The sequence below is a fragment of the Peromyscus maniculatus genome, chromosome 15 (genome assembly GCF_049852395.1).
Source record: "Peromyscus maniculatus bairdii isolate BWxNUB_F1_BW_parent chromosome 15, HU_Pman_BW_mat_3.1, whole genome shotgun sequence".
NCBI lineage: Eukaryota > Metazoa > Chordata > Mammalia > Rodentia > Cricetidae > Peromyscus > Peromyscus maniculatus.
Window position 1 is genome coordinate 55,080,252 of NC_134866.1, and position 18,362 is coordinate 55,098,613.

The following is an 18,362-nucleotide window of genomic DNA, read 5'->3' on the forward strand; positions in this document are numbered from 1 at the left end:
CAACATAGATGGGGGAAATCTTATTAGGCCCTACTCCAAGATTAGGTACTATACACAATTAAGGATGGCTGAGAGGGAGAATCAGTCTGTTTGAGGGATGAGGCCTCCGATAAGTCATCTAATACCAGGTGGTCACCTCTACACATATATGCAGAGCAGCACTGAAAGGACTCAGCAGGTTGTATGTAAATGTGTGTGTGTGAAGAAGAGTGGTGGGTGTGAAAGGAGTTGAAGGGGGGGGAGAAAATGCTTTAAATATAGCACTCACATATGAAATGATCAAAATAGGAATGAAGACAGAGATTAACAAGGGTCATGTTACAAGGCCAAGGACAAGTCTGAATGTACTAGCCACTGTTTTGAAAGTTTTTGGAAGTAGGTACCATAGTTTACTCATATTGTATTTCTCTAAGACTTATATGTGTATTATATACTTAATATGAACACTGTTAAGTTATAAGGAATTTAGAATTTCAGGTCAAAGACAATATCAATGTTCCTGAAACCAAATATAATAAATACAACCCAATCTCTTCTGTTCAACTTCCTAATCATTGGATGCTATCTCTCTTTCCTTCTCTTCTTTACTTTTAATAATTGATCTTAGGTGTACAACATGTGGTTATTTAATGCATAATTAAATGGCTCAACCATCCCAAAGGCCCATTATAACAAAATAGTTTCTTTAGTTGTATGTCAAACCAAATAAAAATATGGGACACTCAGTCAAAAAACTTGAATTTCAGGTTTGTTATACTCTTAAATAAAGGTGAGTTCAACTTATACTAAAAAAGGGTTCATTATTTTTCTGAAATTAAAATTTAGCTGAAGTTCTTGGATTTTTATTTGGCAACAAACAGCACCATGTTTAATGTCTCCTCTTCACTGTTCCCCAGGGCACTAATTTCTACATTTTGGGTCTGTTGCTCTTGGTAGTCAGCTCTATATTTCTAAGCAATTTTCCCTATTTTTTTCCTATTACCTTTTTGCTTCTGTGATGGTAACTGAAGATGTAGCTTCTGGCATTGTTTTTACTCTCCCTTTTCTATTCAGTCAGTAGGATTATGCCTCTTGTGTTGATTGTTGTTTCTTTAAATATTTAGTAATGTGCCAACAATTTTGTACTTTAATCCAACAAACTCTAGGTAATGTCTCTGGGTTTTCTAGAAGATGAGAGAATTAGTTCCTTTACTCTATGATATATGTCTGCTACTATTTCTACTTTCCACTTTTCACATTTGTCTCACTGAGTACACAAAGTTAACACTATTAATTGCTATATAGCATATGGCATGATGTCATAATCATTTCATACTTTGTTGCATAAATGACTATTACTCTATTTCCCACCATAAATCAATCGTTTTTGCTTATGTGACTTTATAATCTAATATATTAAGTATTTAGAAAATCATGTTTCATTTTACTATATAGCTCTTCAGAGTATTGTTACAATTAGTTTTATAATATCAAGAGATAACATTTGTTGATGTCATCACCAGTCTCATCAAATCATTTAAGGAGTGAGAATCTGTTTGGCTCATAGTGGTGAAAATAAATTTCAAACTCTTAATTTCTGCTTGAATGTCTGTATTTTAGAGTTGGCAATAGATATTGTCAATTGTTTTTATGGATTAATAAGTACATTTCAATCATTTTAGCAAAATGTCTGTCAGAACTCCAAGTTTAAGTAACCATGGTTTGTCTAAATGGCTTTCCATAACAAAAGCATCTAATTCAGCTAGAATTGAAGCAATTACCCAATACTTATGTCTAAGAATGATCATCTATTTGAGTAAACAAAAGATTATGGACACTTCTTGTTAATCTATCATCTATCTGTCTGTCTGTCTGTCTATCTATCTATCTATCTATCTACCTTTCTACCTATCTATCTATCATCTATCTTGTTACAGGATATTTGATTGCACTGTGATACTCTGAGACTGCGTTAATAAAGTTAACCTTTAATAAGTGGGTGGAGCCAGCAACTAGTTGATGGGAATTAGGCATAGAGAAATCAGTAATGGGGATAGAGAAGACACACAGAAAGGATAGGGTGGGACTTGGAGTTTGGCTCTTCTTTTTGCTTTGGGTTAAGTGAAGAGATGCATCTCTTGTTGGGTCTCTGGCCAAAATATGTCAGTGGTTTGCTTCTTGGCCTCTCTGATCCAGCAGGTTTTCATACCCACATCTGACTTCTGAGTCTTTGTTGGTAAATAGAACAATAGAAACTTAGTTTAAACCTACATGCCATGGCCACAGGACCAAAAGTCTCTCTAGGTCAGGATCTGAGTGGCTGGTGGGATGCTGACTGCAGGGCCATGGGGCCACAGAAAATAATTAAAATATCAGTAGATTCATATGTAGCTGATAAGCTGACAGGAAGATCTCTCTTCTCTCTCTCTCTCTCTCTCTCTCTCTCTCTCTCTCTCTCTCTCTCTCTCTCTCTCTCTCTCTCTCTCCCTCCCTCTCTCTTATGTTGATTGTTGTTGTTGTTCTAAAGATTTATTTATTTTTACTTTGTGTGTAAGTATGTTTTACCTGCATGTGTACAAATGGCCCACATTCATGCCTGGTGCCCTTGGAACTAGGAAAGGGAATCAAATCCTCTGGAACTGGAGTTACACATGGTTATAAGTCACCATGTGGGTACTAGGAACTGAAAGAGGGTCCATTGTAAGAGCAGTAAGTGCTTTTAATACTGAACCATTTTTCTAGCATCCCACTGTTGTTTGGACGTATAATATACTCAGGGGTCATGATCAATAAAGCTAACCAAGTTTGCTGTCTGCAATGACATTTTAAAGTGAGAAGTGTCACTGTGGGCTTTTTTTTTTTTTTTTTAATGCTCCACTGACTCATGCTAAAGTGTCAGCAGTTTTCCACCATTGCTTATGCATCATCATTGCATACATCAAAGCAATGACAAAGACATATTTATGTCATCATTCTGAAAATAGTTGTGATGTCAGTCTTGTTAATTAACATTTTATACTAATGTGCTTGTTAGAAAAGTAGTCATTATTGAACCTTGGAAATCGCTAGAGGAGAGGGAGGGGCTAGAGGTGGGGATATAGTTCTCTAACTGCTATGGGAGGAGATATTTTTGTGCATACTAGAAATTCAGAAGGTAAGAGTAAGGCAGATAGAACACCACCAGTTGTGTGCATCCTTTTAATAAATTACTCACCATGACAACCACGTGTCCTTTCAATCTTGACCACCTGGCATATTCTGGGCAGTTCCTGGATCAGCCTGAGGTCTCTTGGAGCCTAGAGACCTTGTGTGTTCCCTCCTTGCACTTTCCCTGAGCTGTGATTTCCTCTGTAATGCACTGTCACTTCTGTTTGCTTACCACCCTCCAAAAAGCACTGATACCAAACTACAGATAGTGACTCCTTTCCTGGGAAATTTGCTCCTGTGAGTTTATGTCTTCATTTATTTTATTATTTGTCCATCATTTAACAGAGTCTTGATATAGGAAGGGCAGAAACAGTCATGCTTATAATTGCACATTTTTGCCAGTATTTCTCTCTTATCTGTCTTCTCTGAGAAGATATTCCTCTATTCTTCCTTTCTCTAGCTGACTATATAGAATCCATTTTTTAAATTGAAAATCATTTTATACATTATATTCTTATTATAGTTTCCCCTCCCCCAACTCCACCCAGATCATTCCCAACTCTTCACCAGCTTAAATACACACCCTTTTTCTCTCTGTCTGTCTCTGTGTCTTTCTCTGTCTCTCTCTTGAATAAAATGGGTAACTAAACAAAATAATAATAAGATAAAATGAAAAGAAACAAACAATAAGACAAAACAAATAGAAAAAAAAAACAAAGAAAAAAGCACAAGAAACACATACAGACATCAAGACACACACATTCCCCCCCACAGAAAACCCATAAAAGCAAAATCAGAAAACATAATATATAACCAAAATATTAGTAAGGGGGAAAAATAGCTCAGACAAAGCACTGTGAGAAAAAACAAATCAACAACAACAACAAAAAAAAAAAAAACTACCAAAACTACCACTGAGTTTGTTTTTTGTGTTGGCAATGTGTTGCTGGGTATGGGGCCTGCCCTTAAGTGTGGTTCATAAATCCAGTTAGATTTCATTGGAGAAAGCTAATTTTGCCTTTGCTAGTGTCTATTAGTTGAAGATAGCTTCTGGTTTAGGGCTAGGGGTTTGTGTCCACTTCCCCTCTCAGTGCTGAGACCTCTTCTGGCTTAGACCTGTGCAGGCCCTGTGCCTGTGCATGTCTCTGTGAGTTTACATGTGTGTGAATCCTGTTGTGTCTTGAAGGCCTTGTTTCCTTGGTGTCTTCCATCCCCTCTAGCTCTTGTAATCTTTCCACTTCCTTTTCCTCAAAGTTCCCTGAATTTAAATGGAGGGATTACTATACATAATCTTTCGTCTACTCTGATAGCTTGAGATTGTATGCTTCTTTCTTCTCTGTCCCCCTTTCCTGGTCAGAGACACCCCTGTGTTTTCTTAAACGTTTCCTGGTTTCCTCCTGGTTCCTGACTATTTTCCTTACTCTTTCTCTTGTATCAAGACCTTACTCTTTGTATCTTGTGTATCTTTAGCCTACGTGACATCTACACTTCAGTGTTTCACATATACCTCAAATGTGGGCTTCTAGTATCTCCTCTTCTAAATCAGTGTTTCCTGATTAGTCCTCCCTACCTTTGCAAGGACCTCTCACATCCCGAAACCCCTCCCAGAATTCCATTTTCTTCTCTTTCTTGCTTGACTTTTTATCCTTCTCATCCACTGATCTCCACTTTTAAGTCTTCTGCTCTGAGAAGTCTTCCATGATTATACCAGGTTGCTCCCTCCTTCCCACCTCCCGTGCCTATTTTGTCCACAGATCTCTCTGTCCACGTAGTACTTTTCAAATTAGAACGTATTCACTAGTTTGCTTTTCTCTGTCTTGTGTAGGCAGACCCAAGAGAAATAGAGAGGATACCATCAGTTTTATAAAATTAACATAGATTGTTTGATAGGCTGTGAACATTCAGTTCAAAAAGAAATATGATTCACTTGAGAACATAGGAATAATAAAGAAGCAAGAGTTTTCTGCTAAATCCAGACAGCTCTATCTTATCCCTTTAAACCTGTCAAGTAGAATGTTAGCAAATACAGGAGACAAAGATGAGAGGATCTTACTGTCAGGATGAGCTGCACTCACCAAACAGATGCAGTTGTCCCACTACAGATTCTTGGCTTGGTCCTTAACACCTGCTTCTTCCAAGAAGACCCAGAGTTGGAAACAGTTATACAGAAAACTCAGAGTTGAGAACTGACAGAATAAGATATTATTGATGACAATGGCCGTAGCTGGACTAGAGCCTTCTCTTACCCATTGAAACTAGAAATAGTCATGTGGGATTAAGTTTACAGATGTTAGAAGCTAATGATTTACATGCTATCATTCTTGAATGTAGTGGGAAATATCTTTTAAATGAACATTTTATTCAAATTTGGAGTGGAGTACACATTTGATGTAGTAATAGGGGCATTTTTCTGTTGACTAAGAAGGCCATATCTCTGTGTATTAATAAGACCAAGCAAGAGAGATCAACTTCTTGGGGAAAGCATTTATTCTTGTCTCCTGTGTCTTGAGAGACACTTGGAACATTTCTAATATTCTTCTGCCTGGTGCTCCTATCCTGCAAAGATATTGTTCACAGGATCATACTCGAAAGGCCTTCCTCTGCTCTCAAGGGAAAAGCCTGGGTCTGGGGATCAGTGTTTGCTCAGAAGTGACTGTTGACAGAACCACAGGTGGGCAGGAAGCTTCACTAATTAATTGGATTCCACTCTTTAGCTTCCTTGGCCCCTTAAGCCCAGGGTGACACCTGCCTCCATCAGTGTGCTTCAAAATGCTTTGTGATGAGTGAGACTGAACAATTCTGAGCTTTGAAGACAGATGCCTGGATTCTGACCAGCTCAGCCATTTCCCAGTGGTGAGACTTCAATGAGTTATTTAGCCTTACTGAATTTCAGTTTTCCATTCTAAAAATGTACAAGAAATTAGAATCTTTCTCAGTATTTGTGTTTTGCTCATGAGAGTTAAACTGAAATATTCTTTTTTAAAAAAGGGTGGAGAAATAAAGTGAGTACCAATTATTATTATCTTTTATGGACCCATTGCTTATTTTTCTATCAAGGGGTTACTATTCTTTCTCTCAGGAACCACCTCACCTATGTTTGTGTTTGGGGGGACTCATCTCTAGAAGGATTTTGTACTTTTTTTTAATACTTTAGACAAAATTCTACATCTCCCTGGATATGACTAATATATTCCTGGTACTAGTCAAGGGCACAGAGGTCAGACATAAAGTAAGAACAGAGTCATACTTCCTGACCATTGTTAATAGTTCTCGGGAGGGCTTGGGGTGATTTTCAGGGTGGAGCTAGGGCTTCAGAAAAAGAATATCCCTTTCAGAGGTTTCAGAGGGGCAGCATCTTTGTTAGCGATGCTATGTTGTGACAATGACTGTTGCAGTTTTCCAGAGGATATAGATGTTTACATTCCTCCATTTCAGAGCGAGAGGTCAGAACCACATATCAAAGAAACCAGCAGGATTAACTGAGTTTCCCATGATCTTGGGTTCAAGGATGCTGTGGTCATAGTCATGGAAGGACTCCACAAGTAGACTTTCTAAGTCAAGATCAAGGTACTAAGCAACCTGGGATCAATGGAAAAAAACCTTTATTCATGAATTTCCTCCCCATTTTTGTAGTTAGTTCTCATATCTCCAAATCTGAAATTCCTTTTCCTTCCTGTTGTGATTCTGTGTGTCCATCACCTGGTTGCTTCCCAAGTCTCATGTATTTGTCTGTTCCATGCATATCTATATAATTAAAAATGTTTTTTTCTATACTCTGTTTTATAGTAATCTAATTCTTAGACTAGGCAAATAACCTAGAAAAGTAAGAGAAGGCATTTTTCTTTCCTACAGGACATTAGAATCTTGAAAAAAAAAAGGAGTTCTTGAAGATCCATGCCTTTCTTCCAACAGCATGACCAGCACAGAAGGAAATGTTCCAATTCTGGCAAGTTTGTAAAAAGAAAAACAATGACATCTCTGAGGATACCATGGTTGCAAGCGAAAGTGAAAGTCACTTATAAGGTTACAGATGCAAGTTTCAAAAATCTACAGCATGTGGGCTAGCTGTGGGACATAGAGAATTTTTCATTATTTGGGCAATCAATTATTACTCTGTCTTTATTCCTATTTGTCCTGGTTTGATGCTCTTCATGTTAAAAAGAATTAACATCAGACAGTAGAAGCAGCAGCTGACAATAGTTTCCAGCCTCCCGCTGGCAATTACGTTTATCCATGTTTGAAAGAAAATCTTGGTGTGTCAGTTTTCAAATTGTCAGCCTCTGTAGAAAGCATCATAAAGCTAGCTGTTATTTATAGTGTATTTATTGTTTGTTTATCCACAATACTTATATTTTTAAGCTTAATTCAATGACCACATAACGAGGTCCTTTATATCTGATTATCAGAAGCAGCATATATTGACAAACAAGAAGTTCTCTCAGAGTCTTTAGTCATACAGATAATATTTAAATATGCACAGAGAAAGAATATAACCAAGTTGGATTTTCAATAGCTTTTTGGAAAATGCTTCATGAATTTTTAACTGTAATAGGCCAGGAACTTGTGTTTATGACTCAGCAGAATGATGTTTCTTCATAATCCACTGGTTTTATTAGACATTCAGAAAAAGAACATTATCTACTAAATTATCAATATCCCTGGATGCAACACCTTGGGTTTCCCCTAGAGACTTAGTTTCAGCCTATAAATCTGCAACCAGCCTCAGATACAGAGGAAAAAGATCCTGGTGAGTACCAACAGGCAATATTCCTCCTCATATACACAACACTGACAAGAGAGAACTCTCTTCTGCCTTTTTTCAGAATAATTCATTTTAAAAAAGGAACCAAAAAAAAAAAAAAAACCTGGTCAATGACTTAGCATTCTTGATGAACTGACAAAGGATGATGATCTCTTGGATTAACTATTATACCTGTGGCCCATGTAACAGAACAGACTGAGCATCTGTCCTTAATTTGTTTCTATCCTGAAAGGCAGCCAAATAGTTTTAGCTCAACGTGTTAAAACAGAACACAAGACGAATCAAAGAAAACATATGAGGAACTAAGGCGAATATTCCATTAGTGATGAATCTTGTTCTTACTTCTATCCTTGAGCCTTGGAAATAGCAAAACTACATGAGAATACCATATAAGGTCTCTTCCCAGAAGGCTTAAGCTCTCTGTCTTCAGCTCTACTCTTTCTTTAAAGCATAACAAATATGAAGAAACAACCCACATTAAGTAAATGAATAATCAAAAAAGAAACCCTATGATGTTGGAAATATAAGATTCTTCACAAGCTTCTATCTGCCTATGATGGTATAAAACACATCCTTGAGTTCATTTTGGGAAGTGACTTTTACCATTTTAGGGTTACATTATATGTTGTCTTCATTAGGATGCCCAGAAATAGGAGACTATCCCTTTCGTTTTGGGCTCACATTGGTCATTCTTTCTGGGAAATACGTATCCTCAGCATAAGAACCACCCCTAGGTTTGGAGGTGCTTCAGAGCCTGTATCCAGCTCCGGCCATTCTTGCAAAGCATATGTATGGCTCAGAGTGCTGTGAACCATCATGGCATTGATCTCCACTCCATGCTAGACACATAGTGGATGGTTTCATGTCACCTTGACACAAGCTAAAGTCATCTGAAAGGAGGGACCATCAATTAAGAAAAGCCTCCATAAGATCAGGCTGTAGGCAACCCTATAGGGTATTTTCTTAATTAGCTATTGATGGGGGAAGGTTCAGTCCATTGTGGGTGGTGCCATCCCTGGGCTGGTGTTCTTGGTTTCCATAAGAAAGTAGACTGAGGAGCAAGCCATTAAGCAGCAATCCTCCATGACTCTACATTACCTCTTGCCTCCAGTGTCCTGCCCTGTTTGAATTTATGTCCTGACTTCCTTTGATGATAAACAGTAATGAGGTAGTGTACACTAAAAAAAACCCTTTTCTCTCCAAATTGCTTCTAGTCATAGTGTTTCATCACAGCAACAGTAACCCTAAGGTAAGACTCGAAGCTCTATCTCCATCCAGCTTCATGAAAGTACCAAAGCCCCTTCCCTACTTGAACTGGCCCAGCTCTGCTTTTCCTAACCTCTGTGGTTCCCTTCTCTTCTTTGCACTTTGGTGTCACTGCTTTCCTGAACTTGTGCCTCAGAAACAAATGCTGAGGCCTTGGTTTACCTGCTCAGTACCTGTAACTTCTCATTTTATCCACACACTTGAAGGTATTTTTGGCATGGCGAATATCTTAGCAGTTGTTTTGATAGCAGGGAGGGGCATGTATTAATCTTAGTAAGAAGAAAACGCAAGTCTTCCATACATCATCTTGTCCCATATTGCTATGGGTGCACAAGCAAGTCAATGATTTGTCACAGCTTAAGGGGGAAACACAGGCTACATTTTCTTTAAGTCCCTTTACAGAAGATAATGGCTGTTTTTCACTGGGAAGCATCTGTTTTGATAATATATGGACTTGGGACAGGCTAAAATAGTCTTTTCTAACAACAATCTAGAGCTATTTAAAAACTGTATAAAAAGATTTGACTTCAAGAAATTAATACTGTCTTACATATAGATTATGTAGGAGGTAATCAGTAGGTGGTGTACTGGTGTACCATTCCACTATAAATAGAGAGAGAACATTCTGAGGACAAATAACTTTTTACATTTAAAGAGTAACACAAGTGGAGAGTGGGTGGCCAGCCAATAAAACAAGTGTATTTATTTAAAAGACTCATTTGAAAAGAAAATTCCTAATTTGCTTTGACAATAAGGCTTTGAATCCTGTTTTCTGTGGCAGTTTTAAATATCCTGAGGTTTGTTCCTTCTCTGGTTTTCCTACACAATACCATGAAGAGCTACACAAATTTATACTTTCATTTATATTTACTATCCAACATTACCTATCACCTGTTGTTTTCTAGACGTAGAGACATGTCATATGAAGGTGGTAAGAATGGAAAGTTCAGTGAATTATAACCCCTGTTCCTTGGGGTATTAAGTGGGGAAGAAGAAAGACATAGGTAACAAATCATTGCAAGATAACATGACAAATGGATCTACGTGACTGTATTACCAGAATAAGAAGTCTATGGGAAATGTGTGACATGTGGGGCTATGTAATCTTTTAGTGTCACTGGCTGGCCACAAAAGCTTTCCTCATCTACCATGAAGATCATGATCTTCCTTAAAGCAAAAGACAGACTAACAAGAGAAAAGTATGACAAATTTGCTTTATCAAAGTTTTCTGTGATGTGAGCACTTCAGAAATAAAAACTAAATACACAAGGAAAGTTATTTTTATGCTTAGATTTAACCAAGAGTAGACAAGTATGTTTAAATATGATGTGATGGAATGGTGTGATCTAATGATAATATACTTTATAGGGGCTAGGTAGGCAGGAAACCTAGAAAGGCCTGTCTCTTTAGATTCTTCTTGATGTCTCTGCATAATATTTCTCCCTCTGGCATGATTCCTCTGGGTAAACAGTCCTCAAAACAAGAAATAAGAAGGAATAATTCATCTTCCTGGGCTCTATAGCTTTCTTTTGAGAAAGATAGGATCGAATTTGAAGAAGAATTCTGAGTTCTAAGAATTGTTTCAAGGACAAAAAGTCTGGCCTGAGACAAGAAGACAATATGTCAGTGGGTCCTTGCTTCTGAGAGCTTCTAATCTGTTTAGGTCACGGTGCTCAGTGTCAAAGTGACATAATTAGGATATGGTGTGCTGAGATGCAGCACCATGGATAATAAGACTTTATTAAAAGTAGGTAATTTAGTCGGATTTGGTGGCTCACACCTGTAATACCAGCACTTAGGAAGCTGAGGCAGGAGAATCACTATTGGTTCAAGACCACCCTACCTGGGTGTGTTAGTCAGGGTTCCCTAGAGGAACAGAATATATAGAATATATATGTGCATACACACATAGAATGAATATATGTTTATTAGAATGGCTTACAGACTGTGGTACACCAAAAATTGCAATATACCAATAGAAGTTCCAAGAATCCAGTAGCTGTTCAGCCTGTGAGGCTGGACATCGAAGTTGCTCTTCAGTAAATGCTGGAATCCTGAAGAAGCAGGTTGTAATGCCAGAGCTTCCTTCTGCATCCTTTCTATGTGCTGCCAGCAGAAGGTGTGATTCAGATTAAAGTTGGATTCTCCCAGCTCAAAATATCTGGATTAAAAAGGTGTCTCCCTATCTTAAAATATCCTGATTAAAAGTGGGTTTTTTACTTCAAATGATTTAATTAAGAAAATAAGTTCCTCACACATATATCTAGCCACTTAGGTTTCAGTTAATTCTAGAAACAGCCAAGCTGACAACCAAGAATAGTCATTACACTGGGCCACATGATGAATTCCAGGACATCCTGGGTGACAGAGTAAGGTACTGGCTCAGAAAACAAACAAAACAAAACAAAGTTGTAAAGTTAACTAGATGATTTCATAGAAGGCCTCTGGAAATTATAGAGAACGTTATTTAGGAGGATGAGAAATAGTTTAGTGTAGCTGGAGCACGAGAAGCATGCCTGGGGGCTTGGTAAGACACGGAGAGAAGGGCAGTTTGGGACCAGCGTGAGAGAGAGGACTGTGTGTCCTTTTAAGAAATGTGTACTCAAGCCTCTGGCACTAGTGACCCATTGTAGGATTTTAAACAACAGAGTGATGTGATCAAACTGATATTTCTGACAGCTGTTCGATCAACATTTATGGAGTTCCTGTTTGGTTCTGAACTTAGGAAGCATAGCAGACCCACGGCAGAAGCTACTCTACATTCTCTATGATTCCCATGGTCCGCAGAAGCTACTCTACATTCTCTATGATTCCCATGGTTCGCAGAAGCTACTCTACATTCTCTATGATTCCCATGGTCCGCAGAAGCTACTCTACATTCTCTATGATTCCCATGGTCCGCAGAAGCTACCCTACATTCTCTATGATTCCCATGGTCCGCAGAAGCTACCCTACATTCTCTATGATGCCCATGGTCCGCAGAAGCTACTCTACATTCTCTATGATTCCCATGGTCCACAGAAGCTACTCTACATTCTCTATGATTCCCATGGTCCGCAGAAGCTACTCTACATTCTCTATGATTTCCATGGTCCGCAGAAGCTACTCTACATTCTCTATGATTCCCATGGTCCTCAGAAGCTACTCTACATTCTCTATGATTTCCCATGGTCTGCTATGAAATTTTCTTCCTGACATCTATTTTAACACAGCCTCATTTATTGGTCATGATACTGGGGCTTACCACACCATGTTACAGCAATGGTCTTGAGTAGCTATGTTCAGCTTATCTCAGCCTGGAAGCCTTGAGCATGTTCCAAGATAAACTAAACTGAGTCTTGCAGATGTTCTAGTAGAGTAGAATCTCAAAGACATTCAGAAGAATTTTTGGCAAAGTATAAACATTGGAGTATTTGTTAGAGTGAATACTTTTTAAATGAAAGTTAAGATAAAATATTAGTTTTTGTCATTAACAGCACCTAGACATAGTTGGTGGCATTTTCTGATAACAATAAAAGGAGACAAAGGATGATTAAAGATATGATTAAAGGATGATTTAAGTTATACAATGACTAAAGCTTGAATATTTAATTAGAAGAGAAATGGGGCTGTCAGGATGTAGCAGGTTTTCCTTCTGCTAAGCAGAGAATATACACAAAGAACAGTATTTGATTGTGGTAAAGAATTCCTTTTGGACATCACACGTTGTGGCTGCTATGGGATATCTGACTGAGCATGTGCAGAAGGCTGTAGGGAAACACAACCGAGCTGAAACAATGTGTTAGCTGCTGTTTCCTTTGCTGTGTCAAAATACCTGACAAAAGTGACCTAAGGGTTTCATTTTGGCTCAGAGTCTCAGGGGACAGTCCATCATCGTGAGGAAGTCATGAAGACAGGAGTTTGAGACAGCTGGTGATATTGCAGCCACAGTCAGAAAACAAAAAGAGATGTATGCTCACCTTGTTTTCTCTATTCTATTAAGTCCAGGACCTCAGTCTTTAGGAAAGTTCCACTGACCTTCAGAGTCTTTTCTCCTCAGTTAAACATCTCAAATGCACCCATAGAGGTGTGTCTCCTAGGTGATTCCAAATGCAGTCATGTTGACAATGATGATTATCATCACAGGAAGGAAGATGGGGATTGCAGACTTGGGACATTCCTGATTCTTTCCTCTGACCTCTAGAAAATAGCAGATGGGAATTTAAGGGAAACTAAATAAAACACAGTGATAGACAACAGGATGGGAGACTCTTATTGACTAGAAACTGTGAGTAATCTCTGAAAGATAAATGCAGATAGATCAAATTAAAAAAAAAAACATATCACAGCTTAAGTTCAGGAAAAAGTGAGGCTGGTTTTGAGGACTAAGTATGGAACCTGCAAATATGGAGACTTAGAAGACTGGAGGACATGAGATTGATTACAGTGTCAGCAAAGAAGTAGCCAAGTGGGTATGCCACTTATTTTACTTTGGGTTCTCTGTTGCTGTGATAAAACACTGGCCAAAATCATCCTTTGGTGGAAAGGGTTATTTCATCTTACATTTATAGTCCATCATCAGGAGAAGACAGGGCAAGAGCTCAAGGCTGGGACTTGGAGGCAGCAACTGAAACAAAGACTGTGAAGGAACTCTGCTTACTACCTGCTTCCTTTGGCTTGCTCAGCTACCTTCCTTACATGACCCAGAACCACCTTCCCAGGGGAGGTATTACCCACAGTGGACTGGGCCCTCATCGATTGGCAACCAAAAAAACGCCTTCATAGATATGCCCATAAGCCATTTGGACGAAGTGATTCTTCAGCTGGGGTTCTTTTCCCCAGGTGTACCAAGTTAACTGAAGCTAACCATGACCCTATTCTTCCTCCAAAACAACATTTAATCAAGAAATGATTCATATAACACATATACATTTAACATAGTTTTTTTAAAAAGACAAAAACAAGAAATGAAACTATCTAATGAAACTAGGTATAGTGTACATTGAAAAGCACACCACAAAATCTTATATGCCTCCTAGATAGAAATGTGTTCATATTTTTCTGTAAATTTTCAATCACAGAGAGAAATGAAATTATGTATTTATATAATCAACACCATCCAACGAACTAAAACAAATTATTTGCTTCTGATATGACTTAAATAAGCCCAGCAGGGGAATTTGTGTATGTTCAGGGGATCTACACAATTAAATGTGGTAGACTAGAAAGGAGACCACAAATAACAGTACATGTGCTCAGCTCAGGAAATACAATTATATTTTCTAATATCTATGTCAATATCCATAACAACTTACCCTTGTTTCTATCCAAATACTTGCTATTACCTAGTTATTAACAATTTGCAAAGGTATCTTCCACAAGATTTTGTTTTATTAATTGAAAATAAGTTTTTCAGATAGTATATTCTAATCACAGTTTCCCCTCTCTTGTTTTCTCCCAGATCCTACGTACCTCACCATCCAACCAATTCCACATATTCTTTCTCTCTTTCTTGAGAAAACAAACAGGCCAATAAACAGACAAACAAATAAAGCAAAGCAAACAGACAGAGAAAAGAAAAAAGAAAAACAAACAACAAAGAAAAAAATATAAGAAACACACACACATACACACCATTAAAAAACACAAATTCAAAGACCTTAATATATAAACAAAATACAAGAAAGGTAAAAAAAATTATTAGACAAAACATCTCCAAAATTTAGTTCATCATGTGTTAGCCATTTGCTACTGGGTATGGGGCTTCCCTTGAGTGCTCCTTTTAATGGATGAATGTAACCAACATCACTGAGACAGTTATTCTTTAAGTTTACAATAAATTCTGGTGCCTGAGGTTCAAACAAGTTTCACTATCACCATATACTTTCTGATAAAAGGTTTGTGGATCTAACATAATGTATCCTGGGATCCTAATAATCTCACTGAAATATTTATGTTCTTTGGCAAAACTTGGTCATTGGGTGCTGTCCACCTGTGTTCTGAAAAGAAACTGAATTTAGAAAGAGGAGCCAACATCATTCCAACTGGATCTAACTTTTGAATCAATTCACATGGATAGCTTAAATGTATATATTAGGGTAAATTGTACTCAAATGCCTATCAAGAGTTATGTGTGCACTGAAGTACAAAAATGGTATAATGTGGGAATCTGTATTTTCCAAGCATGACTGTCCCTGATACTCATTTAGGTATCCTAAGTGAGACTTTTAAATATCCCCCTTTCCCTTTTTAGCTATTTGGTGTGAAATCTGACCTCTGCATCTTGGAATACCTAAAGATGTATATGTGGTGAGTAGGAAGAGGCAAATGAGTATTTAGGTTTAACCTATAATTAAATACTAGCACAGATGTGTGTAGGTGCTATAAAGACACAATATTGCCCTATTATTTTTCACTAGTTATCATTAGGTGTTATTTTTCATTAGTGCATCTATTTCCTTGATTTGAATTGAAGCACTTTAAAAAGAATTTCATCTTATTAGAGTATAGAACTTGATGAGACTGATTTGACTACTAGCATCTCCATTTTCTGGGCAATCTTGTACAAAGTATTTAATTTCTACATCTCAGTTTCTATTTGATAGAATGGAGAGAATTTTCATATTTCTTTTTTAAAACTATGCTTCAAAGCATGTGTGTGTGTGTGTGTGTGTGTGTGTGTGTGTGTGTGTGTGTACAAATGCAGAAGTAAAGACTTTTAAAGCCACCACTCTACTATTGGTGAAATTATTCTGGCCACTTCACGTAGTTAAAAGGAAGATTTATTTAGTGGGTAACTTACAAAAAAGGGAAAGGTAGGTTGTAGGGTCTGGGGAAGGTGTATCGAAGTCCAGTGGTGTTCTCTGGAGCTCTGCTCGGTCAACTTCCACTGTCTAGGGTCAAGGAACTGAGAAAGCGCGCAGGCCCATCCAGATCTCGGGTTTCCCAGTGCCTCCCTTCACCCCGCCTTGTAGGCATGACAGTTGCTGAACCCTCAATGGGGGTTGGAATTTCCAGATGAAAGCTGGAATAGCTACCCACTACACTCTACTTTATATTTTTCATTTATTCTGAAAATCTCATACATATATACAATATATCTTGATCATGTACTCCATTATTCCCTCTTTCCCATCTCTCCCAGTCATTCCAGCACATCTGTCCCCTAAAGTCATGTCTTCTACATTTTTATATCCCACTGAATTCAACTAACCACATGCCTGTGGCTGAAGGGGTCATCTACTGGGCTTGGGCAACCCCAAGTATCCACCTTCCAAGAAAATTGACTCTCCCTTTCTCAATAGCCATCAATTTCCAATAGCTCTCAAGTAGTGGTGGGGTCTTGGGAATCCCTCCCTGTGCCATGCTCAGAATTTTTTAGCTGGCTTGATCAAGTGTAGGTAACCAGAGTTGTAGTGACAGTCCCATCCTATCCAAAGGACAGCATTTCATAATACTCTTTTCCATCCTATGGCTCTTACATCTTTCCTGCCCTCTTTCACGATATTTTCTGAGCCTGGTGTTCTGGGAAGGAGGCAATTGATAAGATGTCTCTTCTACACCTAAACATTCATGCATCACTACTTGCCAGCAATTTGAAAAGTTATGGGCCTCAGCATTAATCAAATCCTCTGCAATGGGACGCTTCTCTCAAGACATGATACTTATAGCAGGCTTATTATGGCCTCCATGCTATCTAGTCACTTAACAGAGACTAGATAGCATGTTATCACAGCATAACTGTACAGAACTTGTTATACTAGCAATCAGTGTGAAAAAAGAAGTGGAAAGGTGGACAGAAATTACCTCTAATCCGATAATATTTTAACAGCTGATGAATCACAATAACTAATCCTCTAAACCTTGAAATTTGCCTAAAGGTTTATTCTTGCTTGTTAGTAGAGCAATAGTAGCACAGATATATTTCACATGAAAGCTTGCCTTAAAAAAATCCCAGACTGTTCTCACATAAATCATGTCTGGTTGTATAATTTCAATTCAATTTGTATCTCTTCCTTCAGCAATCACCTCCATATCTGATGCCACATGGAGTTAATCATCAGAGTGTTTATTCAGATCTCCATGGTGACAATCCATTCTCTGGTCTCCACGGTGACACATGCAAACACTTATAACCTCTTAGATTCATTTTGTTTGTTTATTTGAAATGTCTCCTGATTTGTCTAACCCATGCATAACAACACAGATATACTTTCCAAGAATAAAAGAGAGGAGATAAAGTGAAATAATATTTGTATCCCTTTTTAAAGATTTATTTTATATTTTCAGTTATGTGAGTTCCATTGCCCAAGAGACCAAAGGTGTCAGAGCCCCCTGGAGCTTGTGAACTGCCTGACATGAGTGCTAGGGACCCAATCAGGTCCTCAGCAAGACTGAGAGCTGTACACATGCTTAACTGCCAGGCATACCTCCAGTTCCTGAAACATGTTTAATACATAAATAATCTCATAAACTGTTTTAGGAAGTATAATGAAGAAGTAGGTCACCATAGGACCTTAAATCTACACCCTATTTTTGGAAGTTCATCAAGGCTTTTAGGTCACTGAAACTTAGATTGCTAAAACCAGGACAGATATGGAAAAACAGGTAATGGTTTACCTCAGTGTGTCAATGTGAAGCAGCCAACTGATGCTTTGTCCTAACATTCTTAATACTGTGTGTGGAGGGAAAGTAGAAAAATAACTGTAGTTCCTTCCAGGTCAAATATGTTGCTTCTCTAAAAACCAGAGTGGAAAGTTTAAGCCTAGAAGCATCCTAGTTCATGGTAAAAATGGTATGTTATATTTACTTGTCAAATATAAATGTTCTGATGTGAAAGAGTTAAGCAACTATTAAGTTGTGCTTTCTAGTCAATGATAATAAAATTCTTCTGGACTATTACCCAGCATTTTCAGCAAATAATAGAAATTTGGGGGTGAGGAGGACAAGAGTGAGTTGCACATTAAAAAAAATGCCTATGGTTTTTAGAGTTCATCATTGCAAGATTGCAAAATATCTTCAAGAACCATGAAGAAATACACTTCTCCATCTTTTCCTAGTGTTTAAACCTTATGGCAGAAGCCACAGTATCCACTATCTACTAGAATAACTAGAATAAAATAGAGGGAATACTTATGTTTTGGTACTTAATATTAGCATTTAAGGCCATAAAGACTTGAAATTCTCTGCTGTTTCCATTAATTTTTTCTTTCTTTTTATTTATTCTTTG

The 18,362-nt window shown here is 37.8% G+C and overlaps 1 long non-coding RNA gene across 1 annotated transcript; it reads right to left on the reverse strand.

Annotated features, from left to right (window-relative positions):
* Nucleotides 1-6,748: 6,748 nt before the first annotated feature.
* LOC121822869 (uncharacterized) lies at nucleotides 6,749-17,185 on the reverse strand. The gene is made up of 3 exons (XR_013044774.1): nucleotides 16,940-17,185; nucleotides 13,114-13,333; nucleotides 6,749-7,406 (listed from the first exon to the last, which is right to left on the reverse strand). It is a non-coding gene; the product is annotated as an uncharacterized LOC121822869 (long non-coding RNA).
* Between the last annotated feature and the right edge of the window lie 1,177 nt (nucleotides 17,186-18,362).